The sequence below is a fragment of the Rousettus aegyptiacus genome, unplaced genomic scaffold (assembly GCF_014176215.1).
Source record: "Rousettus aegyptiacus isolate mRouAeg1 unplaced genomic scaffold, mRouAeg1.p scaffold_m13_p_5, whole genome shotgun sequence".
In the NCBI taxonomy this organism is placed as follows: Eukaryota; Metazoa; Chordata; class Mammalia; order Chiroptera; family Pteropodidae; genus Rousettus; species Rousettus aegyptiacus.
Window position 1 is genome coordinate 71,828,940 of NW_023416308.1, and position 13,858 is coordinate 71,842,797.

A 13,858-nucleotide genomic window follows, 5' to 3' on the forward strand; every position below is an offset into this window, starting at 1 on the left:
ATACATCCTTCTGTTCACTTACTCCCCTTAACACAGAGGGGTAGGCAGGGTGAACATTGCTGACTTCCAAAAACACTTGACCTGATTCTTAACCTGGATGAGACACCCCACCACCTGCTGCTTCTGAAAAATTAAACCCTTACATATTTAATTCTATTTTGACCCCATGGGACAGGGGGTGAGATTAAAGGACACATGTAGGAGGGTGATGAAAGGCATGAAAAAGAGAAAAACACAGAACTTGGCAGCCACCTTGGGCCACATTTCAGAATTTATACCTCTGTCTGCATGCGACTCCTTGCACAAGTCGGGGTAAATGTAAATAAACGCACATATGAAAACTCATTAATTTAAAAAAACTTTCTCTGAGCTGTAATTTTTCTTCAGTAGGAATGGTAACAATAATACCTTCTGCAGAAGACTGTGATGCAGACTTAATGATACACCACATATAAATGGGTCTTATGTGGTGGCATAGATTGGCATTTTTAACTGCTAGACAGTTTTCTAACTCTTTACCAGGCAGCCTCCGTTAGATTGTATCTGTAGATTGATTTGATGGTCGCTTGCAAGCCCCAGAGGAAGGGAGAAAAGAAAGTTATATCTTCTCCCCACCCCATATTAGCTCATTCAGGTGCCATTCTGAAACAAGAGGACCACCCTCAGTAGAAGTCCTGTGACCCCCCAAAACTGAATGGCCTCATCACCTCTGCCTTTCTGGCTCCCAAAGCAGTCCAGCTGTCTGCACTTTCCACTTAATCTTATACTGCATCTACTTACTAGGATATCATTCCTTGTTGGTCATGAGGGACAGCTGCCTCCGGCCTGGAAAGGAATTATCCAGATGCCGAATATTTGAGAATAGTGATTAGCTCCAAAAACAGCGTCTAGAGAAGAAGCAGGGTTGGAACATCTGTGCTAGCATGAAGCAGCTATGCAGCACATGGAAGGGAGGGCACAGATGGCAAGTTTTGGGGTCACTTGGACCTGGATTAGAATCCTGATTCTGCCCCTGACTGGCTTCCAGCTTGTTCAGGTTACTCAGCAGCTTGGCTTCATTTCTTCTTTTGTAAAATGATGATGTTAATAACAAGAATACCTATACCCTGGGGCTATTTTGAGGATGAAATAAAATCATGTATAAAAATCACATGGTAGGCAACCATGAATCTCATGTCCCTAGCCTTGGCAAGCTGGATGGCTTATGACTTCTTAGTTTCTGCTTTTCTGAATCGCAGTTCTGGGAGAATCCTTCCCTAACTCCTTAAGCCAAATTTGATGGCTTCCTTCTCAGTGCTTCACAGATCTGACATCTGAATATAAAATCTCTGCTGAAACTTTTGTGTCCATGAACTGGCCATGATGACCCTTGGTGCAGCACTCAGGAAAAGTTCATGCAAAAGGGAATGGGAGGCAAAGTCCCCTCTGTCAGTGATGATGGTCCAGTCTCCCTCAGTCATTGAGTGTCTTTCTGGGCTTTGGCGATTCACAGAGTTACTCAAGCTGTTCGAAGTTCTCTGCCTCTTAGAAATTAGATGGTCATGGCATGTGAAATGGGGGTGGGGGGATGGGTAGGGAGTTAGGGGGCGTGTTGTGAGATCCAGCAGCCACCATGCCTGAAATTCAGAGAGAACTCTGCATTTTAGCGAGCTGGGAACACACGGAAGGAGAAGAGGCAGATGCTTCAGCTCGCCCACACAGGCTGTTGTGTCCCCAGCCTTCCTCTGCCTGCCTCCCAATTAAGGCTGCAATTTGGCAGCCATTTCCTCGCCCCTGGGCAGAAGGGCCCCTGCAAGAACATGAACAGCTGGGCTGCTTTGGGAGCCAGAAAGGCAGAAGTGACGAGGCCATTCAGGTCTAGGGATCACAAGGCTGCTATTGAGGGGGGTTTCCTTGTCTCATCTTTTGGGTAGGACTGGCTCCTGAGTGGCCCAATACTTGGGGGGTTTGTGTGGCTTTTTTCTCCCTTTTTCTGGGGTGTGAAGTGATGAAGCATAAGCAAACCTATCTACAGATACTCCTCGAACAAGCACTGAAGAGAAACCATGATACACGGAGCTATGGGAGGTAAGGAATAGGATGGGATTAAGATACATGAAAGAAAAGATGCCAAATTGGACCATGCCTCTGGGGAGGTTATTGAGAAATTGAGATTCATGCAGTTACAGAGGTCAGAATTCTGAAGGATGGTTAGGCTGTTCAAGAAAAACTTATAGAAGGACGAGGATTTTATCTAACACCTAAAATGTATTGGCCATGGAAAAGAACAGATGAAAGGAGAGGACAGGCAGGGGAAGGTCTGAGTAGACACAGTCAGGAAAATAAATGCATGAGGATCTGCTGTTTATCACACACCTCTGAGCACTCCTTGCTTGCTATACATTTAATCTCATGTTAGCAGTGAGGTAGGACTGATATTAGGCCTCTGTTTTGCAGATAAGCAAACTGAGGCCAAGGAGCTCTAACTAGCTCTTTAGCTGCTTGAGAGTTGGGAGAAATGTGTCTTATTAGTCTCTATATCTTGAGTACAGAGCCAAAGAACAGGCCTCTGATAAATATTCAGTGATATTAAAAGGTATACAGCGTACTCAGAGATTAAAAGGCACATAGCAGAACCAGGATTCTAACTCAGTTTCCCCAAAGCTTGTATTGCCTGTCTGTTTGCTGGAGTGGGTATAAAGTGTTTATGAAAAAGGGATTGGCGGTCAGTGTCTAGAGAAGAATGGGGAGAATTCTCAATAAAACCCAACAGAATGGGACCTGATGCTATAGCTCTTGGGAGTCATTGAAAGTTCCTGAGATAAGGTGTGATCTGATGCCTGTGACTTTTTAAAACTTGTGGTATGAGTTTGTCCTCACGGAGCTGCTGACAAACCTAGTGGGTCACGTTTTATCCTCTTGCTACATTTCCTCAGAGCATCTTGCCACTTCCTTAACCTGTTTGCCACTCACAGTTTCTTGTTCAAAGTGTTCTCCCTGTACACTGTAGACTGGGGTCTGTGTGGTTCACCTCTGTGCCCTCAATGCCTGGCCCTGGTGTAAAGCCAGGGCTCAACTTCTATGTGATGGATCAGCTTTAGAAAATGGTAGTTTGTACCATTTAGGCTTATTTCCAAAGATATCCTCCTGACAAGTCAGAACTGATTGAGCCCAGGATTGGAAGACAATTGGCTGGCGTGAAAGAAGCAAAACAGAGACGAACTTTCGAGGAGGAATTAATTGCTTCTTTTTCTATGTTGGAACACTTTGTTTTTTCTGTTAGGGCACTTTCTACGCAGTGATATGGTTGGTGGTATAGTTTCCTGGAGATGCCATAGAAAGTACCACAGACTGAGTGGCATAAAACAACAAAATATATTCTGTCATAATTCTGGGGGCTAGAAGTTTCAAATTGAGGTTTTGGTCAGGCCGACTCATTCTCTCCTAGTTTCTCGCCTTGGGTTGCAGCTGATAACTCCAGTTTTTGCCTCTATCTTCACATGGCCATCTTCCCTCTGTGTGTCTCTATGTCTTCATATGGTATTCTTCTCTATCTATGTGGCTCTTCTCCTCTTATAAAGATACCAGTAATATTGAATTAGGGTTCATTGTAGTTAAATTTGACATCATCCTAATTTACATCTTAATGACATCTGCAGAGGCCCTACTTCCAAATAAGGTCACAGACCCAGGACCCAGGGATTATGACTGCAACATTTCTTTTTGAGAGACACGATTCAACCCCAAAATCACATATTAATGGTAAACAGAATTATACATGTATGCATATTTCATAGTTCACGAAAGGGTGATTACTGAATTAAATTTTAACAAAAGCCCCAAGGGTAGGTGACATAATCTGCCCTATTAGAGATGCTGTTTCAGGTTCAAGAAGTGATTTGCTCAAAATCATATAGCCAGGAAGGGGCAAAAGGAGAAGGACCTGAAGCTGGGACATCGGACTCAAACCTGGCTTTTACTCACTGTGCATCTGACCTTTGGTAGCTGTTGGCATGAGGGAATGGGTGTGTCGTCTCTCTTCAGGCACCCAGAGGGCTTGTGAGATGCTCAGAGAGAGCCGGGCACACTGTAAGCGCTTGTTGGCTCCAATGCATTTGGGAGATAGCTTAGGCTCTGGAGAGAAGCTTCAAAGGTAACGAGCATCAGTGTTACTGAACATGTCAGAAAGCATAAAGCAAATTTGGGGGGAAGCAGGATTTAGTGAGTCTCTGGACGCGTCTGTGGGTGAGGTGCTAATTTCACTTCAGGTTGATAGGAGCCAGGGTCGCAGTTCTCGTTTCTTCCTTTCAGAGAATAAGACGGAGACCTTTGCCAAAGTTCAGACCTCAGCAGCTCTTTCTTTTTTTGCGCAGGCCCCCTCCCTCCTTCAGGCTCACTCCCTCCCTTCGGACCCACACTTACCCTGTTCGGACCCACACTTACCCACCTGGTGTCTGCCGTCCAGACTCCCCTGTCTCCATGACCTTCTAGAACATTCCTTTCTCCCCCTGTCCAGCGTTAAGACTCAGCTCCCGTTTTTGGACAAGCTCTCCCCCAGATCCCATTTCCTCAGCTGCCTTTCTTTCACTTGTATCTCATTTGCCACTGTTAAAAAGGAGGAGCTGCCCAGAGGACTGATGGGTCATGTCAAGCGACGATTCCACACATGGGAGGAGAAGCTGTGCTTTCACCCCATCTTGCGGTATAATGACACTCTGACAGCCTTTGACAACTGATGAGTGGCTTTACTGACATCCATCTTTTGTCTTTAAAAGCATCCTGTGAAGAAGGCAGTATTAACTTAGTGTGCAGATGAGGAAATGGAGGCCCGGAGATGCTTAGGAACTTTGTAGGGACCTGTGTTTGAGTACCACCTCTACTACCTGCCAGTTATGTCACTCTGAGCAAGTTTTTTAATCTCTGAGCTCGACCTTCCCTTCTCTAAAAGGAATGCGTTTGTATTTCACAGGGCTGTTTGGAAGACTAAACAAAGTAATCTCTGTGAATGTACTTAATTGGCACATAGTAGACACTCAGCTGATCGTAGCTGGATTTCAGAGTGGAAGGATGGGAGGAACCATGGGGAAAAAATGGCAATGAAGGAAAGAGGCCAGGATGCTGGGGGTCAAAGGAGAGGAAGGACAGGGGAGTTGTTAGGGTGCTAGAGTGGAGGGACTGCAGATGGTGTCAGCGTTCTACACTGAACAAACGTGAGGAATCATAAACCCAAATGGACTTCTCACTAAGTTTTTAGTTGTCCTTTCATTCCCTAACTGTATACATATCACTAACCCTTCTCAATGTTAAAATGCTGGGAATTCCGTATTTCATTTTGGATGAGAGGAAAAAAAGGGAGTTAGAAAGGGCAGGGCAAGTGGTTGAAGCAGCCCACGAATCAAAACCTGTTTGGTTAGGAAAATGCTTAAAGATCTATGCCTCATACTTCACGAGTCTGGAAGGAGGGCTCTGTGGCTTGCCCTGAGTTGCTCAGCAAGGACCCACGTTTCCCAGTTGCCAACTTAGCATCCTTTATCCCTTTAGCCACAGGGATAAAGGAAGGGAGAAATGGTGCCCAGGAGGACTGCTTTAGGAAACAGGGGCCCTGCAGGCCGATTGTGCATTTCCTGCTTTCCTTATCCCAAACCTTTGTGATCCAGGAGCCCTAGAAACATCATATTGGGTGCATTTTCTCCCTGACATTATCCGTTACCAAAGGGAGCTTTCACTAGCAAGCAACCCAGCCGAGAGCCTACTAATTTAGCCTGTCACTCCGGTGCCCCAAGGCTATTAGCAATTTACAAAGTGGGTATCTCCCAATTAGTCTATGAAGTAATTATTCCATTTGTCTCACTCCTTCTTCCTCCAAGTTCACAATATGCCTCTCTCCTGCTCCCTTTCAGTATATGCCTTTTTAAAGTCTGCCCAGGATTTTCCAGTAAGCAAACATCATAAGGGAAGTTTCATCTTGGGTTGCAAGACAAAGGATTAAGGCTTCAGCTCTCAGAGACCCTGCTCCATCTCCACACCCATCCCGCGGTGTTCCTGGGGCTCAGCCAGATGTAGGCTACCCTTGACCTCAGACCTGGATTTTTTTTTTTCATCTGAGAACAGTCTGATGGGGTCTGTGCTGGTTATAAGGTAAATGTCTTTTGAAATACCAACTGCATTAAAAAAAGAAAAGCCGATTTATTTCTTAGCTCTCTCTTGAAAACATCCTCTATTGATTTTTTTTTTTTTTGAAAGAGAAAGACATTTGGTTATGGGCAAACACCAATTTTCTGTACCTTTTGGTTGATGTGGAATGATAGGAGTGATCACAGCTGTTCCCTGGAAATAATAAATGCATGTCCACAGTCCATCCTCTAAAGCCCTTGGGGTCAGATGTATCTGGGAACTGGGTGTGTTTTTAGATTTTAGAAAGGAACTAGGGTACATATACTGTATGTTCTGTAATACCCCTAGTGGGATCTGGTACAGGGCTCTGTAATCAAACCCATTAATTTTTCTGTAGCAAACTTTTCACACTGAGTGGGAAAAATAAAGGCAATAAATAGCTTCATGTCACTTTAAATCAGGTTTGTCACCCAATGAGTTATTAAAGAAAAAGAAAAATCTTTTGGTTTTAGAATTTTTCAAGCCCCAGGATTGATAAGAGCCCATGGCTTTATGCGATAAATATTTACTACTTCACTATATAAATCCAAGCAGAGATGAGGATCGCCTGTATGAGGCTGTATAAATCAATGTTCAGTAGTTCACAAAGATGTGAGGACCTCAGGTATGCTGGGGGAGCCTCATTCTACTTGGCATCCCAAAGGCTAGCACAGGCCAGGCACTGTGGTAGGACCTGGAAAATGCTTTGTGAATAACCCACAGTAACTGGCCTGTGTTAAAATTACCGTGGAAAATAAAAAGAACTATAAAGCAATAACAATAACTCACACTTATAGAACACTTCCTATTGCCAGGCACTGTTTCAAATGCCCTACATATTTTAACTCACTGAATTCTTACAACAACACTATCAGGAAACAACTATTTTTGTAAGTGACTCACCCAAGATCACACAGCTGGTAAGTGGCAGAGCTGGGCTTCAGACTCCAGAATGTTGGTTCCTGAGTTCACACTTTTTAACTACACTGCCTCTCTGCATATGTTCACTCCAGCCAGACTCAAGCAAATAGGAATTATGACTACCAAGAGGGAATCACCCTGAGATTGAGAACTTACTGTGTGCTAGGCACTGGACTAAGCACTTTGTACTATTTAAGCCTCTCAACAACAGAATATGGTAGATTCTCAAGCCCCACCTCCCATGTGAAAGAACTAAGAAACTGGTGAGGATACGGCAGGGGTGGGATTTGAACCCAGGGCCAATCGGCACTGGAACCAAGGAACTCAGGGAGTGAGATCACAGGTAACTGGTTTCCAGGAGCTTACAAGGCAGTCCAGCGACATGTGACAGAAACAAGGAAGATGTTATGAGAACAATTATGAGCCAGACATGTAGCTTTGGTTACATATTAGCATATGGAGGGGAAATACCAATCCCCCAAGTTGGTGAGGGTGTGGCTCCTCTCTGGGACCCAGCTTCATGTTCTTAAAGTAGGGACAGTGACACCTGCCCTACCTGCCATACTGGGTAGTACTTGTGGTTCAGGGAGCCAAAGGATATACAGCACACGTTAATTCTTTGTGTTTTTCTTGTTTATAGACAGATGTACCAAGGAGGGGACTATCTCCAAGGGCTGCAAAGAGCAAATAGGCTCTTTGGGGAGAAGGCAAAGGGGTTCTATTGTCTCTCTTAAATGTACTGGTACAAGCCTCAGGGCTCCCTTCCCTCACCAGGACAGGGAGATGGTGGTTCCGATGGCTCTGCATGGTGTTTAGTGGTCCCTGGACCTCCATCATGTCCTTACCCAACATGTACATCAGCCACCAAGCCCTGTGCATGTCATCTCCTCCTCTATTGTCCAAGATCCAGGCCTGCCCACCCCAGATCCTTTCACTGCTTTCACATGTTTTCCTTAGCCCAGACTAAATAAACCAAGGCCACTTTTCTGGCCTCCCTCTCTCTAGTCTCTTCTTATCAAATATGCCCCCACACAGCTGTCAGAGCCCTTATTTTAACATAAACTCACCATGTTATTCTTCTGCTCAAAATTGTCTCATCTCTATCCATAAATTATAGCAGGGTTGAGCAAACGTTTTCCGAAAAAAAAGAAAAGGTAAACATTTTAGGTTTTACAGTTTAAGGCGAAATTGAGGATATTATTTGAGTACTCATATAATAAGAGAGAAAACATTTTCACAAAGTTTTTCTTAATGAAATTTATAATTTAATATTAAGTTTTTGTTGTTGTTGTTGTTTTTGTAAAACAAGACTATTGATGAGAAAAATGGAATTTTATTTTGGAGGGAAATAACATTTTGCTTAATTGGCATTTAAATTGGGGTTTGCTTAATTGGAGTCAGTGTTTTCTACCATGAACTCAGATGCAAATGTTTATCTATAAAAACTATTCTTACTTCTCAAGCCCTAAAGAGGTAGATTTAGCCCCACACCTGTAGTTTGCAGACCCCTGAACTATGGCAGTACTTCTCAACACCGGCTGCATGCTAGAATAGCCTCTGGGGTGCTTCTAAGGAACACCGATGATGGGGCCCAAACATAGGCGCATTAAACAAGTCTCTCTGGGCATGAGATCTGGACATCAGTGATTCCGATGTGCAGCCACAGCTGAGAACTTCTGGCTTACAGGACAGAGTCCATGGAAGGCCCACCTTGATCTATGCTGCCAACCTCTCCAGCCTCTTTCCTGGCACTTCTTGTCTCCACTCTCAGTTCCAGCAACACCAACAGCAATTTTTTTTAATTCCAGGTTTTGCTCACACTGTTTTCTCTATTTGGGAGTGTCCGCATCAAACTCTTCATTCTTTAAGCTTTAGCTCAGGTGCTCCCTTCTTTAGGAAGGTGTCCTCTCTTCTCTGGTCCCTGAGTCCTTTGTATTTCTCTGCATTTTAGCATTTAACCCCCTGCATTGTAATTGCACATTTACCTCTTGAAATCTTCCATGGATGTAAGCTCTCTGAGGGCAGTTTCCAGACTTACTTTCCTCTAGATACCGTGTATCCAGCCAACACAAGGCTAGCCCACCATCCATTCATGCTCAATAAATGTGGCCTGGGTAGGGTTGTGCCGACATGTATGTGAGAGGATTCGTCCTCCCCTGTTCCCCACAAAATGAGCTTGGTCTGGAGGCAATGGGGATGAAGGTACAGCTGTGGTTGGTTTCCAGTTCTGTATTAACACAAGTTTATTTTCTGGGAATCTCATGTTTTCTGTAACTCGTACTTTCTCACATTGTGACTTGGCACTCGTTTTAAGGAAACAGAGTGGTTTTTTCTTGACTTTTTCTCTGTGTGAAGAATTCTGCTGCTGGAAAACTCAGCCCATTTGTGGTTTAAAGAAAAGGAAGTGTAGCTGCTCTATTGGCAGGCAGTGTCCTACTGCATTCTCTCTGTCATCTTAGTGCAGTCCCCGCTGTCACTGTTGGTGGGTTAACCCTGAGCTGAGATGGATCCTTGTGCTCAAACCACAGCCCTGTTGCTGTGAGGCATGTCTGGGTGGAGGTGGGGATTGTTTCATCCATAAACTCTCCAAACATTTCAAGACTATCTGTGAAAACCCGTGCTCCATGTTTAACAGTCAAAACATCTCTTGTTTTGGTTTTTGTATGTTTATTTTGAAATGTGCCAAAAGGAGAGAGATGGTTCCTTTAGGTCCCGGATTGTAAGAGGCTATTGTAGAATTGCAACAGGGAAGGCAGGGGAAGCCTAGTTATGGAGCGCATGCATACTCAGTGTGCCAGGTGCTACATATGCATGTATACCTTTTTTTTTTTTTTTCCATTTTATCCTAGCAACAACCCTGCAAGGTAAGTGGTATTCTAATTCCAGCTTTTTACAGAAGAGGAAAGAATACCAGATAGATTAAGTAACTTGCCGAAGGTCACACATTGTTAAAAGGTGGGACAGCCAAATGTGTGTGTGTGTGTGTAAACTTTTTATCGACATATAATATGAAGAAAAGTGCATCACTATGAATCTATAGCTCAGTGAATTTTTCACAGTGAGCACATCCAGGTAACCAGGTCGTTCATCATGAAACAGAACATCCCCACCTCCCGAAGTCCCCTCTGGTACCCTCTCATCTCTGTTTTCCCCTCAGTTCCTGCAAGGATAACTGCTCTCCTGACTTGTAATGCTATAGGTTATTTTGCCTGTTTTATAATTTAGTATAAATGGATCCATGGAGCACATACGCTTTTTTTTTTTTTTTTTTTTTTTACTCAGAATTATGTTAGTGAGATTTATCCATGTTATTCCATGAGGTTGTATTTCACTCATTTACATTGCTCTGTAAGTACTGCCTAGTGTGAGTATAGATAATTTATCAACTCTGCTGTTGGTGGACATTTGATTACTTTCCAGTTTGGGGCTATCATAAATGATGAGTAAAAGAATATTCTTTATATATCTTTGGCACTACTTTTGTCCTAGGATTGGAGTAGGGGTTATAGGAAATACATACGTTCTATTTAGTAGGTACTGCCATACAGTTTTCCAGATTGATTGTACCAACTTATACTCCCACTAGAAGTGTATGAGTGCCCTGATGGCACTATGTGTTCCCTGTCTTTTACATGGTCGCCATTCCAGTGGTCGTATGGTTGTATCTCATTGTGGTTTAATATGTACTTCCCTAGTATCTAATAAAGTAGAGCACCTTTTAATATGTTTATTGGAACATTTGGATATCGTTTTTTGTAAAGTGCCTTTTTAAGACTTTTTAAAAATGAGATTGCTTTTCTTCTTTTTGTAGGAATTCTTTATATTTTCTGGCATAAATCCTTTGTTAGATATTGTGAATATTTTCTCCCATTCTGTGGCTTATAATTTTACTCTCTTAATAGTGTCATTTGATAAAAAGAAGTTCCAATTTTGATGATTTTCAGTTTATCAATTTTTTTTTCTTTATGGTTAGTACATTTTATGTTTTGTTTAAGAGAGCTTTGCTTACTCCAAGTTCACGAAGATGCTCTCTCCTGTTTTCTTGTAAAAGTTTTATTGTTTTACCTTTTCCATTTAGAGCGACAGTCCATCTGGAATTGATTTCTCTGTATAGTGTAAAATAGAGGTCGAGGTTCATTTTTTAAGTATGGATAACCCATTGACTTGGTAACATTTATGGAAAAAAAAAACTACCATTTTCCCCACTGCACTTTAGTGTCAGTATCAGGTGACTGCACATTTGCCGGTCTGCTTCAAGACTCAGAGCCAAATTTTAGGCCAGAGCTATCTGATTGCAAAGTGGTCTTCTTTTCATCATTCTATAATGAAAAGAATTTGAGTAAGTGATTTTGAAACGAGCTAAGGATGAATGAAAGGACATAATATGTTATTTTTGAGTGGGAGTGTTCTGTGCTATCTAATAGAGACACATTAGGTCCTTAAAGTCTCAAATGGCAAATGGGGGTCGGCTGGGTGAGGGTGTGGGACGACCTAGAGAGAGGAGGGACAAGTAGAGCCTGTGTTTACACATGAAGAAGGAGATGTTAGGAAAAGTGCTGGCAACGGGCTGAAACCCATGAACCAGGACCTTTGAAAAGTTCTAGGGGAGTAATCCCAAAGGTAGGGAGGAAAAGTACATTTTTCTATAGTTATAAAATAAAGCAAATCCTATACAAGGGATTATTTGTTGAATAAGTGGAGTTTGTAACAGTTAGATTTTAATGAGAGTACATAATTTGTGCTTAGGGATTATTAGCTCTTCAAGATCTTGTTCTAACTGGGTTATTAACTACACTTTTTTGATTATAGAAGTTAATCCATATATGTTCTGTTTAATAGGGGATTATAGTTTCATATGAGGTACGAGTAAATAGACAGTGTTTAATAATCTGGCTTTTTTAGGTTTCTGTGATTAAGAATCCCTTACCTTCTGAATCTAAAATGTATGTTCTAAATGGAATTATTGACTATCTGGTAGAAATTAGCCAAAATGTAGACAGTGAATATTCATCAGTGGTTTTCCATCTTGGCTGTACAATTGAAACATAAAGGGAGCTTTAAAAATATACTGATGCCTGGGTAGCAGGCCCAGAAGTTCTGATTTGATTGGTTTGGGGAGCAGCCCGAGCATCACGATTTCTAACGACTCTCCAGGTGATTACTATAAGGTACAGGCCAGGTGAAACCCACTGCCTAAGTTGAGTTAATTCACCTCCGTAGGACTCGCCTGCCATTCGCTCCAATATCACTTTTGACTGTAACCCTACCTGTGTCTTCAGGCAGCTTTCTCTTACTGTTCTTTATCATTTCTCAGTGACAATGAGTTTCTGGATGTGCAGTTATTATTCACAACGGTTTTTTTCCTGACCACCCACTCAGCCCCCTCACTGAGCAGGCAGAAAAGCCGAGAATCAGAAAGAGGGAGTGGTTTGTGCACATTCATACAACAGGTGAGTGAGTCGTGGGCTGAGGCTGAAATACAGGCCTCCTGAATCACAGACCAAAGACTCACAATCTGCCAATGTCAGAAGAGCGGAGCGGATGAAGAGCAGGGCAGGGGAGGGAGTGCCCCTGACTGCACAGAAGGACACTAAATGGGGAAGCTCTGCAGCCCAAGGACCAGATGCTCCATGACCAAAGATGAAAGAATCCACGAGGGATGCCTTCCGAGCCTTATGCTATTGTTATTATGTTATTCCTCTTTTCACCAGAGAAACACTGACTATGTCCTGGTGAAGAAAGTGAAGGAATTGTGTGCCCTGTGGCCCTCTACTATGTGCACATACTATTTGTGACTCTGCTGCCTTGGTCTAGAGGCAATGCTGAGGACTGGTATTGCTGTGGCACTGGGTGAGAATTCCCAGCCATCTGGCTGAAGCATGTTTTGTGTGTGTGTGTGTGTGTGTGTGTGTGTGTGTCTGTGTCTGTCTGTCTGTCTGTGTGTCTGTGTGTCTGTGTGTCCTGCCAATTGAAACTAGTAAGGAGGGAAGGACAAGGGGTAGATCATCTTTATTCTATTCTGGAAGGTTTCCTTGCTCACTCAATAGGAGTATGAGTTTCTACAGCCCGGCAGTACTCAAGGACTGGGACCATGTTGTGTGTAGCTGTTCATTTCTGTACCACAGCTTCCTGTAAAGGGCTTGACACACAGAAGGGTCTCAGGGCAGAGACCCTGGTCAATGAATGATGAGTTGAAAAATAAATCTGTTATTCTTTCTAATATTTTGTTTACCAAGGATGTGGGTAATGTGTTCTGTTTTAGACTAGGGTAAAAGATAGAATCATACATGCACACACATACACGTGCGCACACACACACACAAACACAAAAGGAGGAAGGGAGAAGAAAGAAACAGGAACAGGTGCTCCTCCCTGGCTGTAGGACACCCTCCCTCACTCAGCCCCCCTGTATCTCCGGAGCCCACACATGGCACAATGCCAAAACACAACAGTAAGGTGGTGATTGAGCAAGTTTGTTCCTTACCTAGTTTCTGGCATGCACCTTAAATATTACATTTCTCTTCCTGATTTGCTTATAGTCAGATTCCTATCAGAAAATAGAATGCATCCCAGATGGTTCAAATAAAGAGACTTTAATGCAGTCTCTATTTAGCATAAGTGAGGCAGGTAGGGTTGAGGGAATCAGAGATGTTGAGGACACCTAGGAGGGAGGAGACAAACCACCCCAGCTCTGAAGGGGCATGGAGAGACAGTGGTATTTTTGGAGCCTGAGGAGAGTGGGGACCCTGTCAAAGAGGCTGTGGGAAGGAGCTGTGGTTGTACAGGGTGTAGCACCAACACAAGG

At 43.2% G+C, this 13,858-nt stretch overlaps 1 protein-coding gene across 13 annotated transcripts in view; it reads left to right on the forward strand.

Moving 5' to 3' along the window:
* The window catches only part of TENM4 (teneurin transmembrane protein 4), a 690,656-nt gene that overhangs the window by 39,551 nt on the left and 637,247 nt on the right, over window positions 1–13,858 (forward strand). The window contains exon 1 of one of the 13 annotated variants that reach the window (XM_036221006.1): window positions 6,857–9,917. The exons of the other annotated variants lie outside the window; for them this stretch is intronic. The gene's annotated coding sequence lies outside the window, so the exon portion shown is untranslated. Of the gene's footprint in view, window positions 1–6,856; window positions 9,918–13,858 lie in introns of those variants that run through there. 13 annotated transcript variants of the gene reach the window in all.